This window comes from Serinus canaria, chromosome 3 (assembly GCF_022539315.1).
Source record: "Serinus canaria isolate serCan28SL12 chromosome 3, serCan2020, whole genome shotgun sequence".
Classification (NCBI taxonomy): Eukaryota; Metazoa; Chordata; class Aves; order Passeriformes; family Fringillidae; genus Serinus; species Serinus canaria.
In genome coordinates, this window is record NC_066316.1 from 111447117 (window position 1) to 111471108 (window position 23992).

At 46.5% G+C, this 23992-nt stretch overlaps 1 protein-coding gene across 4 annotated transcripts in view; it reads right to left on the bottom strand.

The window, feature by feature from the left end:
* EXTL3 (exostosin like glycosyltransferase 3) overlaps positions 1 to 23992 on the bottom strand; it is a 139853-nt gene that overhangs the window by 101885 nt on the left and 13976 nt on the right. For 2 of the 4 annotated variants that reach the window (XM_018923174.3, XM_009096294.4), the window contains exon 1: positions 17261 to 17519. The exons of the other annotated variants lie outside the window; for them this stretch is intronic. The gene's annotated coding sequence lies outside the window, so the exon portion shown is untranslated. Of the gene's footprint in view, positions 1 to 17260; positions 17520 to 23992 lie in introns of those variants that run through there. 4 annotated transcript variants of the gene reach the window in all.

Here is a 23992-nt window from a genome sequence, read left to right on the forward strand (position 1 = left end):
GCACAGCAGATTCTCCAAACATAGGCATGGAAATCATTTTAATGGTGCACATGACCTATAAAATTTCAAGCAACACCAAACCACACAATGGTGTGACAGAATTCAGCTACTGCAGGGCTGTGTCTTGTCCCCACACATTCCTGTGCACATCACAGCTGCTCCAGGAGACAGCAAGAGGGAGGAGAGTAATTCCTGCTACTGAACACACTCAGACAAATCATGCAGCATTCATTTTTTGATGGAGAAACTGAGGCATGGAAGAGACATTTTCTGCTATAATTCATTTCCCATCACAAATAAAACCCAGACAATATCCCAGCCATCAGCTTTCTTCACTACCAAGTGTCTTTGGCAACCCTGCTGTAGCCCAGTGTCATCCCCTCCTCACACCCTGGTCTCTATCCTGACAAAACACACAGCTCCAACAGAAAACTTATTTCCAAATCAGGAGCCAGTGTAGCTAATTCTGGCCTACACAAAGCACTAATTACTAATGCAAATTATCTCCCCAGCTTGATGGCAATGATAAACGATGGCCAATCATGTGGGCAGAGACTGGCACTGAACAAAACAACGAGGCACACCCAGAGCAAGCATGTCTTGCAACCACTAAACACACATTTGTGTGCTCTACGTGGGCAGCAACTGCTGTCCGGAATATTTTAACAGCAGAAACTGCACTGGGGAAAGAAAAAACACCACCACAACATAAAAAAACCTGAGTACATTCCTCCTCTTAGTCGAAGCCAGAACTTAAGAAACAAGTAACATAATTACTTCCACACCAGAAGGAAAATAAACCCAAGAACACACAGAGGGAAAGAAGCAAACCTCCAAAGCAGATCTGCAGAATAGTTCAGGGTTTCTGTGCTCCATAATAATTTCCCAGCACAAATCAGGAGTGTAAAAAATACAGGGAAGCCAATTTTGGGGTGATGGACCCCTCAGATCCCACAGCACTCCCTCCTCTGACCCCTTCCCTGCAGAGCGGGTGCCCAAAAACCTGCACATCCTTCAGCACATGACCACATTTCATTTCACCTGAAATGACCTTTTCTGCTGTGGCCTCTAATACAAACAGAAAGAAAAACCTTTTCTTGCCTTTTCTTGCATCAAGCACAAAGAGCATCAACCCTACCAGTGACTGCAGGTCCCACCTGTCCTGGGGTGCTCATCCACAAGAAATCCAACATCCCAAGAGGATTCATCCAGCATGCCCAGCTCAGCTTCACCAGCTGGATTCGAAATCCTGGAAGGCTGGAAGCAAACAGGAGCAGGAGCAGAGCTTCTGTGCTCCATCCAGACAGTGGAAGCACGGCTGGGACACACTCACTCTTCACCACTCGCTCTTCATGGATAAGTAAAAGCACTTTAAGGAGAGCTTTTTTTTCCCTCCTTCACTTTGTTTTAAATGGCTGAAGAATTTCCTCTGTGAATGCTCCCAATTGTGGCTCACGCTGAGTTATTTTTAAAAGCACAGAACCAGATTTTCAAGGCTCTGAATGAGGAAATGCAAAGCTTTTATTAAGCAATAATAGCCCAGACAATGGTCACAATTTCCCAAGGGTCTGAACAAGGCAGCTGACAATGAGCTTTATTCCTCCACAAAAACCCCTTCACAGGCTCGGAGGGTTTGCTTTGTATGATCCAGGCTCAAGTTAGGGAGTTAAAAGAGAAAGCTCTGTGGTCATTTTCAGTGTGATTTCCTCCACCAGTGCACATCTGAGCAGAGATACAAAAATCACAGGGAAAGGGAGCCATGCCCTGCCTCATTCCCTCCTTTGCTGCCAGGACATCATCCCATCCAGCTGGACCTTTCCCTTGCAGATGGATCCCAGCTGACAAACTGGCCAATATTCCCAGGGTCATAAGAGTGAAACAAAGCCTTTCAGCTTTCTTCATTGATATCTGAACCACTCCAAAATGCCTCTCACTAAAATGGCCAGAGATATTCTTCAAACCTCAGACCTGCTACCACGGGGTATAATCAGATCCAGTGGCCACATCAGCTCTTCTTTCTTCCAAGCAGGAGGAAGTTGCAACTATGAGAAGCTGGTACAAACCCACCCAGCATTCAAGGTATGGCCATTTTCACTCAGTAGTGCTGGCCACAAGCAATTCCCAGCACACTTGAACCAGCTGGACTGGCTCTCTCTGCAGCCAACATGAGCAGCAGGCACTGCTGGAGCACAGAAAATCAGATTGGTTCAAGATGTTTGCTTAGGAAAAGGGGTGTTTTTCTCTGCTGGTTATAAAGTAGACCTCGAGAAAGGAGGAAAAAAAAAGAAATAACTTGATCACCACGCAGATCTGTAGAAAAAAGTCCCCACACGAATGCTGTCCTCACCTTTAGCAGGAAAGCAGCTAACACCATAAATTCAGGAGCTTTTCCAACCAAAACAAGTCTATTTCTATCCTCCCAACATCTCTCCTCTTCCCTGTCCCACTGAAAGCACAGTGTGGCTGCACAGCAAACCAACATTACAACTAAACCCCGCAAACAAGAACTGAGCTTAGATTCGATCTGAGCACTTCCCAAACTGCTCTGCCACACAGTCAGGAAAGACCACAGGAGCTCTTCCTTCCAGCTTACCACAGCCTCCAGGGGCTGTGAAAACACTTCCTAATCTTCTGCAGATTTGTCAGTCAGTCCACAACCAAGAGAGCTGGAGTGCCTGAAAGGAGAAAATACTTCAAACCCCTTCAGAAACACCTGCACTGCTCCTGCTGCTGGTGCAGCTCCACCACAGCTGCACACCTCTGGCACCAGAGCTGAGACCTCTGTGCCTGCTGCACCAGACATCCTGCTCAGAATGGTAGGGACACTTGAAAATGCTTTCAGGTTTGTCTACAACTTCCTGGAGGAAAGGGTGTTTTGAGGATTAATGAAAAATATGCTTTGTCCCCCTTGCTGTTTTCAACCTGGCTATAATTGGCCATAAGGCAACAGTCTCCACCATCCTTTGTCTTTTTTACTGTAAACTTCAAGGCCCCTGGACCCAAGGTAATCCCTGAACTTGGCTTAAAATGCTACTGAAAAATAATTAATTGTCTGCTTATGTGAAAAACAGCTGTCCATGTCTGTGTTCAGACAAGTGTGCAGAATTCAGGATAAGTTCAGAAAATGGATGCACTCAAAGACTGAGGATGCCAAAAGCACCCAGATATTGCCATTCGGAGAATTCACAGAAGCACTTTTTGTGCAGCAACATCTGTAAATCAAAGCATATTATTTCCCACCCTCATAATCAAAAGATTTGCTAGAATATCTAGAGCTCTGTCTGATCGTGACAGACGAAGCTGTTGAACCTCACTGCAGCTGCCTGAAAGGAACACTCAGGCAAAGAGCTTGAGCAGTGAACGCAGCCCCTTCAGCGCTCACTTCCAATTAGGAGAACTCTCGGTGTGATGAGGAAAGGGCCCCTCACAGGCAGAGGAGTGGCCACAGGTGACAAATGTGCAGACCAGCAGCTACTGCTTGGCAGAGGAGCTGCAGGCAGAGGGAGGAGCAGGCAGGCTGCAGTCAATGAGAAACCAGAGAGGCTGGAACATCGTGGGGAGGACAGACAGCAGAACTTTAAAAGGCAGCTTTGCCAGCGAGCACAGCTTCAATTAACAAGCTGTATTTGCAAGGCCAGACTCCAAAATGCTCCTCAGTATCCAATCATCTAAGCCGTGCTTAAAGACACACCATTATAGCACAGAATTGGGGATCAGCTGAACTAATCCCAGCCAGATGCTGAAACTACCAGCAAATAGGTCAGTAATGTATCCACAGCATGCAGGGCTCTGTGTGGGAACAGTCACACAGCACCACTCCTGCACCTGTGGAAAGGGTTTGAGAGGTTCCTCCCAGCCCCAAATCCATTTATTAAATATTTCATTCTGTGGTTCAGTGGAAGGGAAGTCACAGCCCACCTCACTGCCAGGAAGTTTTTTCATTGCTACCTTTCCAGGTGATGTTGGGCAACAAGAAATTCACTCCTACACAGGTAGGAGCAAAAATGCCTTTGGGCATTACTGACAATTCCAGACTACTACAAGCAGAATAGAAATCAGATGTGGAGATTTTATTATACAAAACTGCAAATTACTTAAATCAAGCCAAAAGGGACAAAATGAAACTAAGTTTTCTTTCTTTCTCTGCCCTCCACATCTGTGGAGTACACATGAGAAAATTAAATACAGCTGTTCACTTTCAGATGCAGCACAAGAGTCATTTATTAACTTACACAAGGTCCAAACACAAAAGCATGGGCTGAGTTATTCCAGGTACTTTTTAAGATACTGCTCTCAAAAGAGAGTGGTGACAGATACCATCTTTGGAAAGATTCAGGACTGTATCTTACTGAGCCTCTGCTGCTATCAGTGACCTTTACAGTAACACAATAAATATTTTAGCATATAATGAATTTGCTGCATTACATTTGCTCTTTGGGCTATTGAAGATCAGCCAGGAACCAATCGATTGGAGGTACAAAGCTCACATAAAACTGAAAGTTACAATGGAATTCTTACTACCTGCAGAAAAGAGTTAAGGGGGGAAGAGAAAAAAGGTGTTGAAAAAACCCCAAACCAACTCATGAGATCTCCTTTTACATAAAATTCCATCAGATTGACTGTACCAACCCTGAGATCCCTGAAGTCCCTCAAGCAGGACTGGCCCCAAAGCTGCATCTTTATTGTTTTGAATTCCAAGATTCATTTATGCCAGCAGCAAACCTTTCAAAAATAACCTCAAAAACCCACAAGCTTCCCAGGAGTTTGAAGGACAGGCTCTGAAACACGAGGGAAGCTGTGTGGGTTAGCTCCAGTTCTGCCATCAGCTCTTCTGGATCACTTGGATCCTTTCAGACACCTCCTTGCATCTCCATTTCTTTGCCTGCTTGGAGGTGTCAGGGCTTTGTCATTTTGCAGCAGCACCTCAGCAACACGTGGAGTTGGTCACCTGCACAAAGCCAGCAGATACCAGCACCGAGGCTGTTGATCTGTGCCAAAACCTCAACCAGCCAGATTGTCTCATATATTTTTTGGATCTCATTTTCAGTAGTTTTAGAAAAATTATCCCAGGGGTATGGCAAGGGACCAGAATGTGGAAGATCATTTCATGATATCTGTAATAGCACACAGTTAACAACACCACCTCAATTTTTGTCTTATGACTTCACTCATTGGGAAGAGTTTTTATCACCCTCAATATCTTTACAAACACTCACCCTCTCTGTCTCCACCAAGTCTTTCCTTACTGCCATATAAGCCCTAGAGCTGCAATCAAGGTAAAATCTTAATTTCCTCTGCCATCTGCAATGAAACTGGCTCCACACCTGTGCCAAACAAGCTGGAATTACACCATTAATTTCAGCTTAGTCAGCTCACCCTACAGACTAAGTCAATATTTGACAGATATTTAGCAAAGACCACAATTTATTTAAATTCAGCACATCGTGTGCACCAGAACAGATACAGCAGAGATGAGAGTCAGCAGGACTTGCTGCTTGGGGGAAAAACACCAGATAACCAGAATTCTTTTGGATTGAGACCTCCTGTCATCAAGAAAAAAAAAACAAATAAGAGGGGGTTAGGGATAGAAAGGGCTGCTGAGATCAGCCCCCCAAAGCAAGCCTGCTTCCCGAGAAACAACCAGCATTCCCGGGAAGGGCACTGAGGGAGTGAGAACATCTCAGCTTTCAGAGAGGCAGGGTTGCTAAGGCAAGCAAACAAAAGGCTCCTTGTCTGCAGCCCACAGCTCCTCAACACATCCCCACCACTGCTGGAGATGGGCTGGTGCAGCCCATCCGAGGAGCTCCAGCTAAACCCAGGCTCCACGGGCAAGCCCTGCCCCTCTAAGCAGCCCTTCAGAGCAGTTTGTGTTTTCGGGTATCTTCCCAGCTGCTCCACAGCTGGCAGGGAGCAGGGAAATTCTGAGGAAAAGGACTGATGTGAAAACAATGCCAAAGAGGAAGGAGTCAAACCAGCAAGGAGAGTGTGGGGAATAAAATCATAATAAACAGAACAGATCAAGCACAGCTCCACCATAAACTGCAAGTGGCTCACTACTCTTAATTTTCAACCATGGAAAAAATAAACCATCAGCTGCAGGAGAGCCCCTCAGCTTCCCACCCCTCACACAATTTTTGTGAGACTCTGAAATCCAGCTGTTTGAAAGCAGCACATCCCAGCAGATCTCGGTGCTGTGAGTCAGATGCTCTCACAGATGGGATCCCTCCCCAAGTGCTGTTTTCCAGAGAAACAGCTCCAGTGCAGCGTCAGCACAAGGAGCCCTCAGAGCTTTCAGCCAGCACTGCTCAGAACAAGAAAAACTGCTGAAGCCACCCCACATGCCAGGCTGGGTAATGACATCCCCCAAAACAGGCTCACCCCAGACTGGGCCAGCTTTTAAGATGAAGCTACTCCAAGTTCAAAGATGGGCACTTTTTCTTTTCGATAGAAAAAGCCAGAGAAGATGGAAGCGATTCCTTTAAGTGTCACTTCAATTTCTTGTGTCACATCTTCCCTCCTCCACCAGGACAGGCAGACACTGCAGCTCCTGGATGTCTTTCACCCTGCTGTGTGCCCTGGTTCATCCTGCTGCCTGGCAAAGCCCTGTGCTTACACCACGAGCCCTGGGAAATGGTGCCAAAATTGAGGATTAAAGGAATAGGTCAGTGAAGAATTCCAATAAACAGAGCATCCCAGGGAGGAGGAGGGGGAGTGTGATCCAAACCTCCCTCTTCCCCACCCAGCCTCAGTCCCCTCCTGTCAGCAGACACCAAGCACTACACAGACCAGAGCTGCCACCAGCAGAGAAAGCTGCTCATGTAATTTATTTTTTTTTAATGTGTGAAAACTAAGTGTTCCTTGTTTTGTACAAAACTGGCTGGGAGAGCAGAGTCCAAACACCAAGTAAACAACCCACAGGCAGCCCAAACCAGCTGCAGAACAAGGAGTCTCCCACCCAGCAGTGCCCCAGGGACCTTGCAGGGAGTGAATCCTGCTTGGCCAAAGGAACGTGCCTGCAAAGAGACAACAATAAATAACCCTGTGCTGCAGCTCATCAAAGGGATGGCTCAGGAGTTTAATTCAGTCACTAAGTAAAATTTAAAACCAAAAAGATGCATATCAAGGTTTATAGCAACAAAAGGTTTACAGCAACATTTTCTCTTGCCCCTGGACAAACTCTTTGGCTGCAGAAGCTGAAGGAAACCACACAGTGTGGACACACAAATGTACCCTGCATTTGAAAGCAGAAAGAACAAAGCTCTGGTGAATGTGGGAAATTGGGAAGCCTGACAGATTTCACCCTGGTTTATCCCCTGGCAAATTAGCTACTGTTTAAACTTGGAGCTTGGGCATTACATCATCTGTTTGCAGGGGAGGTTTTTCTTTTTTTTTTTTTTTTTTTTTTAAGCTAAACCATTATTGCATTCACAGCTTGAGGAACATTGTTCATTCCAAACAAACTCAACTAAATGAAGGGGTGGATCAAGCTTTTTGCAGGAGCAGGGAAGCACACACCTAAACTGCTTTGCAAGTTCAAACAGTAAAAGATCTTATCTGGAATTTAGCAGGAAATATGGAGCCCCTCAGGTTTGTCTATTCAGATCCAAGGATGAAAAACCTACTTTTTCAAGTCAGGATGTGTAAAACCAGCCTGATGAGGAGGCTGAAATCACACAGGCTGCTGCTCACTCAGCTCCAGATCATCATGGCTGGGTCCTATTTGATTCTTTCTGTCATTTCTGTCCCCTGTGGAAACAACTCCAGGTTTCAGTCCTTGAGGACACCACGCTGCCTTGAGGGATCAGCCTGAGAGGGAGGGAAACTCCAAACTGAGCTATTGGACATATTTCTGGCATCTGTTTCTTGTTCCAACTTGGACACTCATTTTGGAGATTTAATTTTCCCTTGAGAGATGCTGATCTCCATCAGTGCAATTTTCTCCAGAGTTGGCAGAACTGAATTTTGCAGCACCTGCTCCTTGGCACGGCTCTCACAGAGTTTTCTTTGGTGTTTTTGGAGGACCAGGCTCTCACAGCCTCAACAAGTGCAGCTCCAGCAAACACAAAGAGCAATGGGCTCTCATGTGAAAACTTGAATGCTGAGAGATTTCATACAATGTGTTTTTGTGACCCTTGGCTCTCTGAGGGTTGTCAGATTTTAAAGTGGAAAAAAGCCGGAATTTTCGAAAGGGAAAAAGGAAGAACCATTGGTCTCATCCACAGAGTTGGTGTGGAGCAAGGCCCTCAGATATTGGACATTTTCCTACAAATCAAACCCACAGTGGGTTCTGACCACAAGCCAGTGGCATCGAGGAACCAGATTTCACAACAGTTTTGCTAAAATTTTTTTTTAAAAAATTATAATCTTTTTTTTCTTCCCCTAAACCTGGCAACGTTCTATGATCTCATCACATTACAACCTCTAAAGCTGAAAAAGACAAAAAAAGCAAGCAAAAAACCCAAAACCAAAGTAACACAAACCCAAAGCAAACCCACAAATAAAACCAACAAAAACCCCACAGACCTTTCATCATCATGTCTCTAGACATTCAAAAATATAGTGAGAATTTTCTCCTTAAATTAAGAAATAAATAAATATTTCTTTTGTAATAATACCCAGGATAAGCAATTCTGGCTTAAAAAAATCCAGGCAAACAACCACAGCAAAAAGTTTCAAAAACTTCATCTATGGAACTCCTGTCAAACAGAGCTTAACCTTTAAAAAAAGCAAAAAACAGTAATGCACACAGAAAAACAGGCTTTGCTGTCAGAATGTAATTAAAAAACTCAAAACAACTCAGTTTTGCTCTATATCGAGATTGCCAGGAGCTGATCTGGGAGAAAGTCAAGCAAACAAATTTTCTCTCGGAGATTCCAAAAGGTCATTTCAAACAATTACTAAAACCCAGTACTGCAAACAACAGATGCCAATTCTTTTTTTTTTTTCTTCTTTTTTTCAATTTACAAGATATCTTTACTGCTCCAGTTATTACTGGGAAGAATAGTAATCCCAGGGATGGTGCAGCCGATTAAATAATTGCATGAATTACCAAGGAACCATTAAAACTGCATCTCAAAGAGAATTGAGAACTGTTTGTTTCTTCTTCCTCTGCTTTTGCATAACAGTTTCCAAAACAGGTCTCATCTGCAGCTCAGCTTAGGCCAGGATGAAGACATTCCTTCCCATTGGACAGGAAGTAAGGGAGATGATTATTTTCACTTCTCAAAACAGAAAAGCAGAATTCATAACAAGGAGACATCAGGCAATAAAAAAGAAGCCCCAAAGTCTGACAAATTTGTACCCAAGACACATTTTTCCAGTCGTCTCGCTACCAAGAACTTTCAAATTGTGGCATTTTCTTCTCTCAGTGCCACTCCAGCCCCACTGACAGGAACTGCCTGGGTCAGCACAAAGCTCTGCTGCACCCAGCAGCAATGAGGAGCTGAAAAATGAGCATCTGATCCTGGTGACCTTCACAGTCATATACAACAGCCAACTGTTCTTGTCCATTCAGCGTGTTCACCTAGAACGTGTCCCTGGTGCTTCATTAAATCGCCCTCCTTGGTCCTGAGCACACCCTAGGGCTGCAGGGAAGAGAAAAGGGTGCAGGAAAGATAAAGGGAGCACACCCTGGGGCTGCAGGGAAGAGAGAAGGGTGCTGGGGCAGCTCCCTGACACTGCAAAGTGGCTGTGGCACTGTCCCACTGCCCATTTCTCACCTGCCCAAGCTCAGCTGTTCCTATGACTGCCAGGGAAAGAGCCTGGAAAGCTGCTGGGTGGAATCACTATCCCTGGAAGGATTTAAAAGCCCTGTGGATGTGGCACTTGGGGACACGGATCAGTGATGGCCTTGGCAGTACTGGGATAGTTGGACTCAGTGATCTCCAAGTGCTTTTCCAATCTAAGCTATTCTCTGATCCCCCTCCAAGGACACTCCAGCATGAAACCAGACCTTGCCTTGTGCTCCCTACCACTAAGGGGACTCCTCATCTCCTACCAAAAATCCCTCAAGCAGTTTGCTGTTGGATTTTCAAACTGAATCACTTCACTGAGGCATCTGAAAGACAGGGACTGCAGAGCTGAGAGAGGGAGAGGGACCAAGGCCACCCCTTCTAGCAGGAGGCTGTGAAATCAGCTCACCCATGTCACAAATCTTAAATTTGAAGGTCAGTGTCAATGAGTACCAGGCAGTACTTGCCTGCCTCAGACACTCTGCCATACACTCAGACACTGTGGAAACGTTAACCTGTATATCCTGAGCAGAAGGAGGAGGAGGTGACAGAAAAGCTTGGATATAATCCCCTCTCTCCTCAAAAGACTCCACATAAACACACAAACAGCCTGAACAGGGAGATCTCTTGATGCACATACAACAGCTTTTGATAAACAGGCTAAGAATAGGTACAGGGACAGCAAAGTGTCCAAGCGAGACTCCCCTGCACAGGAACACCGAGCTCAGAAGAAGCATTCCCAATACTGCTCCAGCTTTAATCAGTTTTGAGGGGAGGAAATTCACTCTGGTTCTTTTTATAACACTTGCTCCATTGCATTTGTCAAACAGCTGCCACTTTCTGTCCCAGGGAGAGCTGCTGGGAGCAGGGCTCGCGTGTCGGCACACGCAGCAGAGATCAGAGATGCACGGAGAAACAGGCGCCAGATCTGTCTGCAGATTCCAGGTCACTCCTTCCAAGGCAAAGGAATTATACAGAGACACAAGTCAGAGCAAAGCCTGGGTCATGCTGGTTTAAACTACCTGTGGAGATGGCATTGCCACCTGAGCAATGTCACCTGAAAGACAAGCTCAGCCAAACACTCAGTGCACACTAAAACATCTTCCCCAACATCTCGTTTGACAAGGGAGAAATAATTCTGTAGCTTGGCCTTTCTAATCAGAATCGTCATTGTCCCAACAACCTAAAAGTCATTTCCAGAGAAAGAGCAGGTCTGATCCCTGAGGGATGGAGGGAGATCAGCTTGTGTACAAAAGCCTTGAGATACCTGCCAGCTCCAGCTCAATCGTTCCTCCTAACTAACTACACCCTTGAGACACTGGCAAAAGACTTCCTGCTATTCATCATTGCCACAAAGTAAAAACAGAGTCAGAAGACCCTGGAGGCAAATGCGAGAAACCAAGTGCAGGATTTCTTTGAATATTTTTTTATTACATCTTGATTTTTGTTAAAAATTCTCAGATTCACATCAACAATGACACTTTGAAGATGTTACTAATTTACAGCTTTCCCCATGAAGAACAGCAGCCTCAAACCTGTTTTAAACATAAGGAGTGTAAGAAGTTTGTGGACTATCATAGAGCCCAGCAGCAAAAAAACCCAAAATGCTTCTGGGTTCATCAAATCTGACCTGCTCTGCTGGAAGGGAACCATGTCAGAATCAGCTCCACCTTCTGCTTTTAACAACCACCCACAAGATCAGTACAAGGACAGCTCTCCCCTTTCTCCAGGTCTTTGTTTTTGTTTCAGGATGCACCGTGTAGAACTTTGCAAGGAAAGGCTTAACAGCTAATTGTCAGATGCCACAGTAATTAGTGGCACCTTTCCAGGGCATCCATCTCTGGCTGCTTTTCCAATAGCTGGCTCCTCCTCAATCCCCACATTAAAATGATGGTACACAAGGTAGGCGGCAGATTCATTTAGAAGCACCAAGGTCTTCCCAGGAGAGATGCCTAAGGAAAGAAATATCTTAGCTAAACAATGCAAGGGTTGGTTTTTTTCCCTTCCTATTTGCTAGGGAAGTGCTATCTTTATTAATTATCTGAGAACGATGCTAACCTATTCCCTGACATGTATTATTAGATGTACAATGCATTTCTGGGAGTCAATGGGCTCCTGTATCAAACGATCAGCAAATTACCTCTAAATGAGGAAGATAAGATCATACAGTCCTGACTTCTGCCCACCTTCTGGTCACACATTACAGCTTTGATGTCACTACTGCACTTATATCAAAGGTTTCCAACCTATTTTACTTGCAGACCCGCAAAAGGTGCCCTGTAAACAGAAAGGCTCTGGTAGGGAATTCAGGACTGCTCTGATCAGACTTTCCAGACCCCTTAGAAAGAGGCTCACAGCATTGCTCTATATATTTAGGCTCTGCTCTCAACTCTGAGGCTCCCCACTTGTTTGGCAGCTTCTTCTCATCACAAGCTCCAACGCTTCCACGCCAACCTTTTCCAGGCATCATCTGCGTGTCAGCAGCACTCCCCAGCATATCCTCCACTCCCCACCAACACAATCCAGAACACATCACTTCCCACCAAGTGCCTACACAGAGCAGACCTGCAGCATAATGACTTCCTCGTGCCCGTAATAGAAGCACTGAGAGACGTGCACGAATCCCTCCCCGAGCTCCCGCCTTACGCACGATGCGGAGGCACTGGATCACGGGGGGAAAGATAAAGAAGCCTTTCCCACGTTCAGTGACGTGCTCAATTCCAGCAAACCCAGGCCCAGAAGGTGGGGTGCACATGGGATGGGGAAGAGGAAAGCTTCTCTTCACTTTGGAAATGGAGATGTGTTGATGGGACAGTGTAATGGAGGATGTTGGATGGTTTTAAGTATGTTGTTTTTATAAGCAGAGAAGTCAGTTTTCAAATTAAGTGTCCAAATTTGAATTCTTCATCTCTTTGTCTGGATTTACAAAATATCCAACCTGTCAAAAAGTGTTCCCTGAGGAAGGCAATGCACGGGCAGAGCAATGCACTTCCTGCTCTGTGGCACTGTGGCCTTTAAACAAATAGAACTCACTTCCAGATGAATCCATGGATGCCAAATATTCCGGCACAGATTTGAGATGACTTTGTTACACTGAACAGGAAAACAGCTCATCCAGAGGCAGATGTTGGAACCCACACTTCAGGCAATACTGGTACCAAAACACAACAAGAAGGAAAACAAACCTCAGGCTACCAGCACTGTCACTGTCCCTAAGATTAAAGTCAGATGAGAAGATACCTGGAAGTATTTTGAACTCTAAAATAAAGCATTTTATGAGACAAAACAGGTAAAAGACCAAGCAGCTGGACACTGCGCAAAGCCGGGGAATAAAAATGTTACTGTTGCACTGGGAAATGTTAACATTTCCTGTTAGAAGAAACTTGAAAGTGTTTCTTAGAATCCATGGGTTAATCCCATGTTCTGATACCACTCACAGGCAGACATTTGCATTAGAAAAGCGGTACATTTTCTTAATGCACCAACATTCACAGGGAAAGGGGAGGCAGAGGACAGCAGAGAAAACACAAACCCGACTCCAGGCAACAAGATTCCAGTCATTTAAGAAGCTGAGTGTAAGAGCAGAAAATTCTGAGACTCATTAAGAATATGTGCTTTAAAATAGTCCTTATGTCCATCAGTGGCTACAGATTAACTGCTGGTTTGCAGGTTTAGGGTTCTGTACCACCCAAAAAAACCATACAGGATTGATTTGATTGATTTATAAGTCTCAATGTTCTGCATTTCACTCAATTTTACCCTCGAGGAACAGATCACTTTATAGTGTTATTGGTTATGTCAACATAGCCCTGAGAAACCATTATCCATTTACCACCAATTAGCAGGGATAGATCATCAAATCCCAGAATGGTTTGGGTTGGGAGGGACCTTAAAGCTCATCCCATTCCACCCCTGCCATGGGCAGGGACACTTTCCACCATCCCAGGTTGATCCTGGGATGGGCCCTGTGAGCCCGGCCTTGGACACTTCTAGGAATCCAGGGGCAGCCACAGCTTCTCTGGGCAACTGTGCCAGGGCATCACCACCCTCCCAGCAAAGAATTCTTTCCTAAAATCTAACCTAAACCTGCCCTCTTTCATCCCAGATGGATTAGTCAGACCTCTAAACTGCTCTTGCCGGTAACAGGCACCAATTAACAAACAGCAACAACTTCACAGAAACGGGATTTCAATTTGCACTTCAAAACTGGCCCTGCAAGTGCTGTAATAACATCAATTTACCTGGTGGGCCAGGCTTCCTACACCCAGGCAGCCCGGGGATCGATGAGCTGCAAGCCACGGAGCTGCACGTGCTGCTGTCTTTATCCTTCCTAAACAAACCCCAAAACCTCAAACTGGCTTTGCACCTCTTCTCCACCACCACGATCTGCATGTGCCGAGCAGCTGAGCTGCAAGAGCCAAACTCAAGCACGACAAGCCCCAGTGAACAGCACTTCCAGGTGTTCCCTGAGAAAAAAATTCTGCTTTTGAGGATTGCAGCCCCACAACTGCAGCTCATAGCCGTGCTAGCTTTAGCTCAGCAAGCACAGCCTGTGTCAGCATGGGTTGTAGGGGACAATTGGAGGCCCCAGCTGCATCCCCCAAATCCCATGGGAATGCTTTCCCCACTGCCAAGCCACACAGCAGCAGAGATATTTTTTGTCTTTTCAGTATAGAGCGGCATACCTAAACAAGCCTATGAGTTACACTCGTCTTGTTCACATGAAAACAAACAAAAAACCCCAATATTTTGCTTGTTGGGGGTTTTGCTCATTAGGAGTAAAACCAAATATTCCACCCTGAGTTAAAATCCCAGAGTTAGGAGCTGCTTCAAAATGTTCACAGTCTGCTCCTTCTGAAAAAATAAAGGTATTTAGCACAGATTGCAGGAAAAATCTCTGGTGATGAGACAGGAGCCAATGACCATGAGGTCCCTTCCAGTTCACTGCTCCTGTGGGGTCTCCAAAGCAGAAAAATTGTCTCTGGACCAGGAAGCAATTCACAAAGGGCTGCCGTGATCTTGGCATCAAACAGGTAACATCTGTGGTGAGCTGCTATTCCCAGCCTGGTGAAAACATTACTGTGGGCAGCAGGAGCAACGCCCTGGGAAAACAGGCAAGGCAACCGGGAGAGGCGACAGGAGTCAAAAAGCAAGGAGAAAAAAATCAGGCAACAGAGCCTGGAAGGGAAAAACAACAAATACACACAAAATATCCACAGCCAGAAGGAGAGAGACACTAAAAATTTAAGCTGTCATGGCATTTCAAGAATTAATAGCCATGGGAAGCAGGCTCAGGAAGGGCTCTGGCTCCCCATAAGCAAACAAAACTTGGGAACGTATCAACAACATCCAACTCATCAGCTGAACAGACCCAGAGATCCACAAATATTCAAGGGAAGATGATGATGATGATGATCTTTCCCAACCCATCTTTCCCAACAGCACAAAAACAATCCTCCAATTTTGCCATGTAACGCTGAGACCCAGCCTAAGTGAAGGCAATTCAACAATCATGTTTTACTTGTTCTCAGCATTTGCTGCTTTTGCTCTGACTTGACAACTGCCAAAATCCATCCTCACGTGTAAACAAGCACAAGAGCTAACAGACCCCACTTGAAAAAAAACCAGAGGATTCCAGAAAACTGCTCTGGACTTCCCTTCTGCAACACGACATCAAGAAGTTCAAGAACTGTCTGTACCACAGTTGAGCTGCTGGAAAAATTTGCTCAATGAAGACAGGCAATTATCCCAGCTCCAGAATCCCTGAACACCAAGCTGAACCCATGCAAACTTCCATTTCTGGAATGAGAAATGGAAAAGCAGAGGCATCCCAAAGGCCTGGGTGGGTACAGATAACACTGCATGATAACAACTGGGCTCTCAGATGGTACATGAAGTTAAGGGATTTGTCAGGGGGAGACGAATCTCTCTCCCCATCATCACATAATCAGACTGTGGTTCATTTCTGATGCTATTTCTGCATAGAAACGAGTTTAAGATTACTCAGTACTTGATAAAACCCGCCAACCCACGTTCCAAGATGTTACTATCTCGGATATCACAGATTTCTCCATGAGAACAGAAATATCTAAGATAATCACCTGCATGTGACACTCCTCTCAGGAAACAAAGTTACTTAATCTTCTTCACACACATGTGAGGCTTGCAGCACAAGAAACCCAGGCACTTTAAAGTTATCATATCACGGTATCAACACACTTGGTCTATCAGACTCATGCAAAAGCAACAAGAGGTCAAAAACTGGTCAATGCTTGGATTTTAACACGCACACAGCAACAGAACAGCTTATCTAAAGTGCTTCTCAGCATCTCTGTGAATCCTTAATACCATTTGAACCATATCCAGCCCCTTCAGGCTCCAAATTGTTTGGGTTTGTGTAAGGGGGCATTAAGTTATTATCATCACACAGGTACAATTTTTGGTAAAGACCCCAATGTTTTTTGAGCAGGAAGGGACATCATGTGGGCAAAACCGCCGGGAAAAAAGAACAACACGGACCTCAACTTTAGTAAATAACTCACAGGAGCAATACCAGCCACGCTAAGAAGCCCAGAGTGAGGGCAGCTTCGTCCTTGCTGTCCTCACCAGATCACAAGGCAGAACCCCAGCAAGAAGCACAGGGAGCACAACTCAGGCACTGCCTCAGAGTGGGAGAAATGGGGGTGCACCGGCCAGGGTGGATGTGACGGTCCCTGAAACGCTGGGGATCCACAGGCAGGTCTCAGGATCCTTGCTGGATGCAGGAGGGAGGACAGGCAGGAAGGCTGGAGCCTGTCAGCAGCACCTGGGCACCACCTGCCACCACAGCCCTTCCCGCCATCAGGATCCCCAGGTTTGTGGGGACCCCTCCACAGTGTCCCTCACTCTGTGAGACACCCACAGCGCCCCTCATGCCGTGAGCGACTCTCGCACAGCCCACCAGCCCTGAGGGGCTCTCCCAGCCATGCTGGGGTCCCCCCTTGCAGTGTGACATCCCCACAATGCTTCTCACGCTGTGAGCTGAGGGACTCTCCTCACAGCCTCACCAGCCCTGAAGGAACCCCCAGCCCTGATGGAGCTCCCGCACCGTGTCCCCAGCCCTGAGCGACCCCCTCACAAACCTCCATCCCTGAGGGACCCCCCCCCCAGCTCTCAGGAACCTCTCCCCACGGTGCCCCCAGCCCTGACGGATCCTCGCTCAAAGTCCCCCAGCCCTGAAGGATCGACGCTCACGGCTCCCCCAGCCTTGAGGGACCCCTCTCGCAGCAACCCCAGCCTTGAGGGACCCCCGCTCAGAGCTCCCCCGGCCCTCAGGAACCCCGCGCCCCCCTCCAGCCTCTCAGGGACACCCCAGCCGAGCCCCCCCCCGCCCCACGCCGCCGCTCCAGGGGGCTTTCCCCGGACTGTACCATTCCCGCCTTACCCGGCCCCACGGGCTGCCGCGGGGGGGGGCTCCGGGGGGGGGGTGTGTGTTACCGCTCTCCCACCTTCCTCCCCCTTTCCCCGCGCGTGGTACGGTCCGCTCCTACCTCTCGGCGCCCTCACTTCGCCCTCCCGGCAGAGCCGCGAGTGGCTGGGGGGGGAGCCATAGCCGCTGCCTCGTCTTCCCGCTTCGTCCGCCCTCCCCTGCTCCCCCCCCACGGGCCGGACACAGTTGGTTTATTCCGAGAAGCCGGCCGGTCTTCTCCCCTTAAACCGCTGGGTCTCGCACGTCTTCGGCCATTTCCGACCGAACCGGCGGAAGTTACCGAAGTGGCGGCGGAACTTAACGAAGAGAGGAGGCGATAGCCGAAGCGGGGGCGGAGATAGGCGAGGCGGGGGCGGAGATACCCGAAGGGTGGAGGGCGGGGAGCAGCGAGACTCGCCTCCGGAACCTGCCGGGAACAGCCGAAGCTTCCCCTAGTTCGGCTCTCGCCACTGCGCACGCGCACCGCGCCCGGCAGCGTTTTCCCGCCTAAAAGGAGGGCGCGCGCATCCCCTCCCTCACACCCACCGCTCCCCTCATGGAGGGGCCGCCATGTTGGCAGCGTGCGATGCTGCCTCGAGGGGCAGCCGCAGCCCGGCCCGAGCAGCTCTGTGTGTCCCCCTAAGACCCTGTCAGAGTGTCCCCCCTGGAGCTCAGACATGCAATGCTGTGTATCCCCCAAGAATTCCATGAGGATGCTGCCATGGAGCTCTGTCATGCCTCAGCCCTATAGTGATGTGGACGCAATGGTTGCCAGTGACCCACTGAGAGATGTTCCAGGTGCCTCCTGGTAAAAGGGGTTAGGAAAACAACTGTGTTATAGGAAACTGATCAGCAGATACTAAAATAACACTATGGTTTGGAGTTTCTTACAAAATAACATCCAGATCCATGCTGGAGGGTTGGCATGAACAGCATCAGTGGTTAAATGTTGTGAAGTCAGAGGAGCCATGTAGAAATAAGCAACTACCAAACATAGCATGCAACAGATGGTAACTGAAGCAAAAGAGAGGGGAAAAAAGCAATGAAGAAATAAAGGGGGGGGGGAAGGCAAGTAACAGTGCCAGCATCTTCTCACAACCAGTCGGGTCCTCTGTTTATGCATTCTAATTTTACGTGTTAGGAGCTCCATGAAAGGCATTTGTATCTATGGCAATCAAATCCCACACCAAAACACACAATATGACAACTTTGGGGGAATTAAAGAGCTTTTCACAGGAAGAAATGGGGGTTTATCTCCAGGAGTAAAGAGGGTGGTGTGTTTCTGGCCAAAAAGCTCCAAGAATCTCGGCTTTAATAAAACATGAGCACTTCAAAGCGGCGAAAAACCACTTTTCCATCACTCTGCACTTTTTAACAGTCATTTACACATGTGCAAAGAATGCAAGGAGAAACTAACTTTTATTCTGAGATGAAAAACCAGCGAGGGTGAGGCGGGGGCACAGGTCTGCCCTTTGATAAACAATAAAAAAATCCAATCTCGCCGCAGGGAACGTGCTGTACGGAAGGGCAGGAATAGGTACTGCAGGTTCAAAGGCTCAAAGGAGAAACAATACTTTTTGTATTTTATCAGGACAAAAATTTAAAAAAGACTATGACTATGGCACAGTATAAAGGCTAAATTAACATTCAAATCACTGAACACACCCACGGTGTCCTACCACACACATCTGTTCCCGCTGTGCCACGGCTCGGGGTTTTGTATTCCACCCTGATCTACTTGGAGCTCTGCAGGAAGAAATGGGGGACAATCGTTGCCTTCAGGTCCTCACTGAGGAGGAAACACCAGTGGAGAATGACTTCAGGGACAACTCAGGTGAACAATTCTTCTCCCAGCTCCCAAAAGAAAAGAAGCTGTCAGGATCAGTAGTCGGTCTGGCAAGTCTTCCTTTCAGGAAGCACTATCAAGGCTATTATAGATTATACTGACAGAGACACCTTCAGATTTAATCCCCTTCTCTGTGTGTTTCCCCTTCTTCCTCTAACAGGAATTGGTTTGAAAGAGGAGTTTTTAGCTTCCCTTCTACCAAGTAAAAATCCAGTGCTCCACTGCCTTCTGCTTATCCTAAAAGAAAAACTACTGTATTCAAATACCCTCATTTCCCACCTTTTCTGCCATCTGGACTTTTATTTCTCATATAGATGTAAAATTTCCACTTCAGAAATGGATCCTAAAGGGCAGGGTCTATAATCTATGATTAATAATTATTTAAATAAGAAAATAAGTTGCCGATAAAGTTGCTGGACACTTTCCTGGCAAGGAAAAGCCTTTCACTCCTATCAGCTTCCAAACCTGTTTTCCCAGAGGAACAGACTCAATTCACACTGCCAATCCTGTTAGAGACTTTGAAACTCCATGGTGACCTTGAGTTGAAATTGACAGGGTGGAGGACTAAAAACACTAATCCTACTGTAGGGAAGCGAGCAAATGTAAAGCAAAGCCTCCTAAAAAGCAGACACAGTTTAGATCTTGGCCTTCTGTTCAATCTTTAGGAAGAAATTCTTCCCTGTGAGGGTGGTGAGGTCCTGGAATAGAATTCCCAGAGAAGCTGTGGTTGCCCCATACCTCGAAGTCTCCAAGGCCAGATCGGAGATGGGGCTTGGAGCAACCTGGGATGGTGGAAGGTGTCCTTGCTTCTGGCAGGGGGTGGCACTGGAGGAGCTTCAAGGTCCTTTCCAACCCAAACCAGAGTGGGATTCCGCTGACAGAACGAATTCCTTAGACACTCTGTATCATTTCAATCTGGGAACCTCCCTTATATTTATTGCCTTTCAAGTTACTCTGCACTTGGCAGCTGCAGCTGAGCACAGTGAATGCCATCACACCTTTGTATCCTCTCCATGTCAATGGTTCCCACTTCCCCTCTTTTCCTTACCCCCACCACATTCCCTCTTCCTCACCCCACTTCCTCCTAAGCATGGCTTGCGTCCCAGTGTCTCCAATCTGCTCTAAATGACATTGAGTCATTGCAGGCAGGTATTAAGGAGTTTCAGAGCCAGCTAATGCACATTTCCATGGCACACTTCCATGGCCTGAAATAAACCTCAGAAAAACATGGAACAACGATGGCAGGGAGGACCCTGAGCTTCCATCTTTTCCCTGCTGCAATCTTTTTGGTACATCTTTTTTAATCTCTTTCTCCTCCTTTTCCACAGCAGACGCTACCAAGGTCGGACCATCTGCGGATTTTACAAGTTCCATGGAATGTTTTCAGACCGCACTCTTAACCTCAGACACTCCTATCGGATTTCATAGGATTCAGCCACTTTTTAGCCCCAGGGTGCTGTAGGTGCTAAATAGATTATCTACATCTCTCAGCCACTATGGAACAACTACACAGCAAAGCTCAGTTTTTAATCCTGCTGAGACTCCGACTGCTTTTGGCCATCAGGTATCCCACGGCTTCACGAGAGGAAATGTTAATCTGGAATGCTGGCCAAACTCCAGTTTAGGTAATTATGTTCTGACAATTTACATTTTCCCTGCAGTTTTTTAATGGATATGGAATTTTTTTTTCTCTTCCCTTACTTTATGACAAAAAAAGCAGTGGCTTGGTCGTGCTCCTGCTGTTGGAGCAGCTGCCAGGCTTTGCAGCTTAAGTAGCTGCATTTCAGTGGTAGGTAAAGGCATCTCAGTACAGTTAAATAAAGCCCTTTGAAGACCCCATGGGCATGAGGAGTATTGTGACAATGCACCCCACTGCTGGCCATAAAGCATGGCAAGGGCTGGAACATGAAATGAAACACCCAGGAGCAGTATCTCCTGGCAGGAGCAGGAAAGGAAAAGTCAGCACAGGAATGGAGACACAGACCCTTCCCTCCCAAATCCTAATTCTGCTTTGGACCCGGCGCAGCCCCAGCTGGGATCCAAAGAGCAAACACAATGAACTGTCAGCATCCTGCACAGAGGAACCAGCTCCTGATAGCAAAAGAAAATAAGCTTATAAAAGTAGTGGAAGCTTTTGGCAAGATGCTGGAGGACACTGCCTGGTGCTTAAATGGGATGAGGAAAAGAAATGCCTGTTCCCTTGTTAATGAGGACACAGCTACTGCATTTATTTCACCTGGCTTTGTAAAAGAAGAATCACTGGGTAAGGAATGGAGTAGAAGCTCTTGTTTGGGTAGAATATTATGGATCACACTCTGAGTATGTTGAATTGCACTGCCACATGCTTGATTAGGGACAAACGTTCTAGATAAATTAATTAAATGACTGTATTATTACAGAATCACATAGTGGTATGGGTTGGAAGGAACCTTTAAAGTCTTGTCCCAACCCCATTACCACAATGCCTTGTTTATAAAACCATTCATAACGACTCTTGAGTTCTCTTCTTCACAAGAAGCTTTCTAAAAGGCTCTTTTTCCTATTTCAGCAACAATTCTTTAAGTTCTGAGAGACGAAGACAGTGGTGACAAATAAACCACAAGATTCTGGATGGATACAGACACATGTAGCTTTCCCTCCTTCCCAGATCACTGTCAACCAAAGGCTGTTACCAGTACTAGGTGAGTATTTTTCACAAGTAGTTTGTTGATCAAAATATAATTTTTCCCATCCCCTAAATTAATTTCAGTGTGATGGGTCACTCCTGGCTTTGGGGGAGCTGGACGTGGTGGAAGAGGATAAAGGTAGAGCAGGTTTCCCTCCCCTTGCCCTGTAACAGCTCACAGTAATTCTACACCAATCCAGCATCAAAGGAAATGATCTAAAACATATCTAAATAGAACTTATCTACAGAAATAATTTTTAAAATCCCATTAAGAAACTTCAATGTAGCAATACTCCTGGAAATTCCAAGGACTCTTAGGAAAGACGGAATCCAAAGCAGGAAGCAGCAGCCCAGCCTGGTGACAGCCAAGCAAAACTCCAACTGGATCTTGGCAATGGCTGAGCAACAGCACAAAATACCAGCACTGCCTCTCTCCTCAAGGCTCTTTCCCCTTCCAAACCCTGCTGCACTTGGGAATCAGCTGCATTTCTGGAAAATTCCCTCGAATTCCTGGAGTATTACAGCTAACCATGCTTCCCCTTCATCTCAGCACAGATGCTTTGAAGTTTTCCAGAGATACCCAAGGAAGAAGACACATCCAAATACCTAGACTAGCCCCAAACTCCACCCTGGAACAGATGGCAGGGTTCTAAATAAAGGCACATCTGGTAACCACTGGTATGAAAAAGCTGGCAGGCATCAGCTTATTCTGCTCTACTAAATATTCCATCATTTGAACTGTATTTAAACAGAAGTTAAAAGGAAACAATCATTTTGCTTGTCTATAACATAATCCCCAAACACCTACACATTGTAACTGTGGCATAGCTAGGGCATTACACTCCTGTCTACCAAAAGCACTTTTTTTTTTTTAAATTAAGCACTCAGCACTGTCTAAACTTAAATTAAAAGTGACTGCAAACCAAGCAGTTGGGTAAAGTACAAAAGCATCGTTTTCAGCGTGTGCTTTGTTGCACCAGATCCGAGGCTGCTCCAGCACTTCAGCTCACCCTCGAGTCCACACAATTTGAGGGGCCTTGACAAGCTGCCAGATTGCTGAGAGTCCTTGAAACAACTGGGGGAGCACAGGCTCTGCTCACACAGACCTGTGTGTTTAAGCCAGCTGTTCAATTTCTCCCCGGGTCCAGCTCCCAAAATGTAAACCCAGGGATAATTCTTCCTTGTCAAGAAAACAATCTGTTAGAAATTATCATCATCCCGTAGTAAAGGCAGCTGGGAAACACTTCTGCAGTGGCTGGGGAAAACACCCACCCTCAAGGCCTTCAGCCTCACACTACCCATGGTCACCCCAAATCCACTCCCAAAACTCCATTTAAATAATCTTTTGGGACATTGTTCCACGGTTCTTTCTGTGAGCTGAGTGAATCATCTGTGTTTGCTAAACATCCAAAGCGATAGCAGGCATAAAACGATCGTTCTAGATTAGAGTCACTTTGGGAAAAGGCTGTAAAAGGCTGTCTGTTGGGATTGTGCTAGAGGTCCACTGGAGACCCCACCGTTGGGTTTGGATGTGTGCAGAGAGCTTTTAAAAATGGCTAGAGAGAAAAAGAAATACTCTGAGGAACTGGCTGATAAGGGAGTCTTAAATTCCAGATATAGAAGGAAGAACAAATAGCAACAGTGGGGCCCTGTAAGTCCGGGATGTAAGAGCCAATAGACCTCAGAACAAAACAGGCACTGAGCAAACGAGAGGTGATTCTGCAGGAGGCTTTTGGCAAATAGTGAGGATGCTGTAATAAAAGCCACTTGTGATCACTCAATTCAAGCCTGTTTTCCACAAATTGACTCAGTTTAAGCAAAATAAAAGCAGGTCTGCAAGGTTTTCAGTTTCAAAAAGTTGAGGTAATTAAGCAAACTAGTTTGAGAGGCTGAATGGCTGAAAAGCTCCGATGGGAAGACCTTGAAACCAAAAAGAAAAACCATCAGCCATTTACATCCTGAATAGAGAAAGTGAATAAGAAGCACACGTGGGAAGCGAGGAGAGCACGCTGGAGATTGGAGATTGTCAGGGTCAAGCCCCCAGGCTGAATAGAGATGCTGCTGCTGAGTGAAGAGAGCATAGGGGTGAAGGGATGGTGAGCTCTGACATCCCACAGCCACGTCTGAAAGTGCATCTGAAGTTCTCCTATAACCACAGACATCCCATATTTCCAGTGTCCCTCTGGAATCACAGAGGGACACTGGAAATATCCCTAAGGACAGAGGATGGGGAAGACTCAGCTCTCATTGGCACACAAGGCTGGAGAACTGAGGCTGAATCAGAACATAAAAAGCGTGGAAAT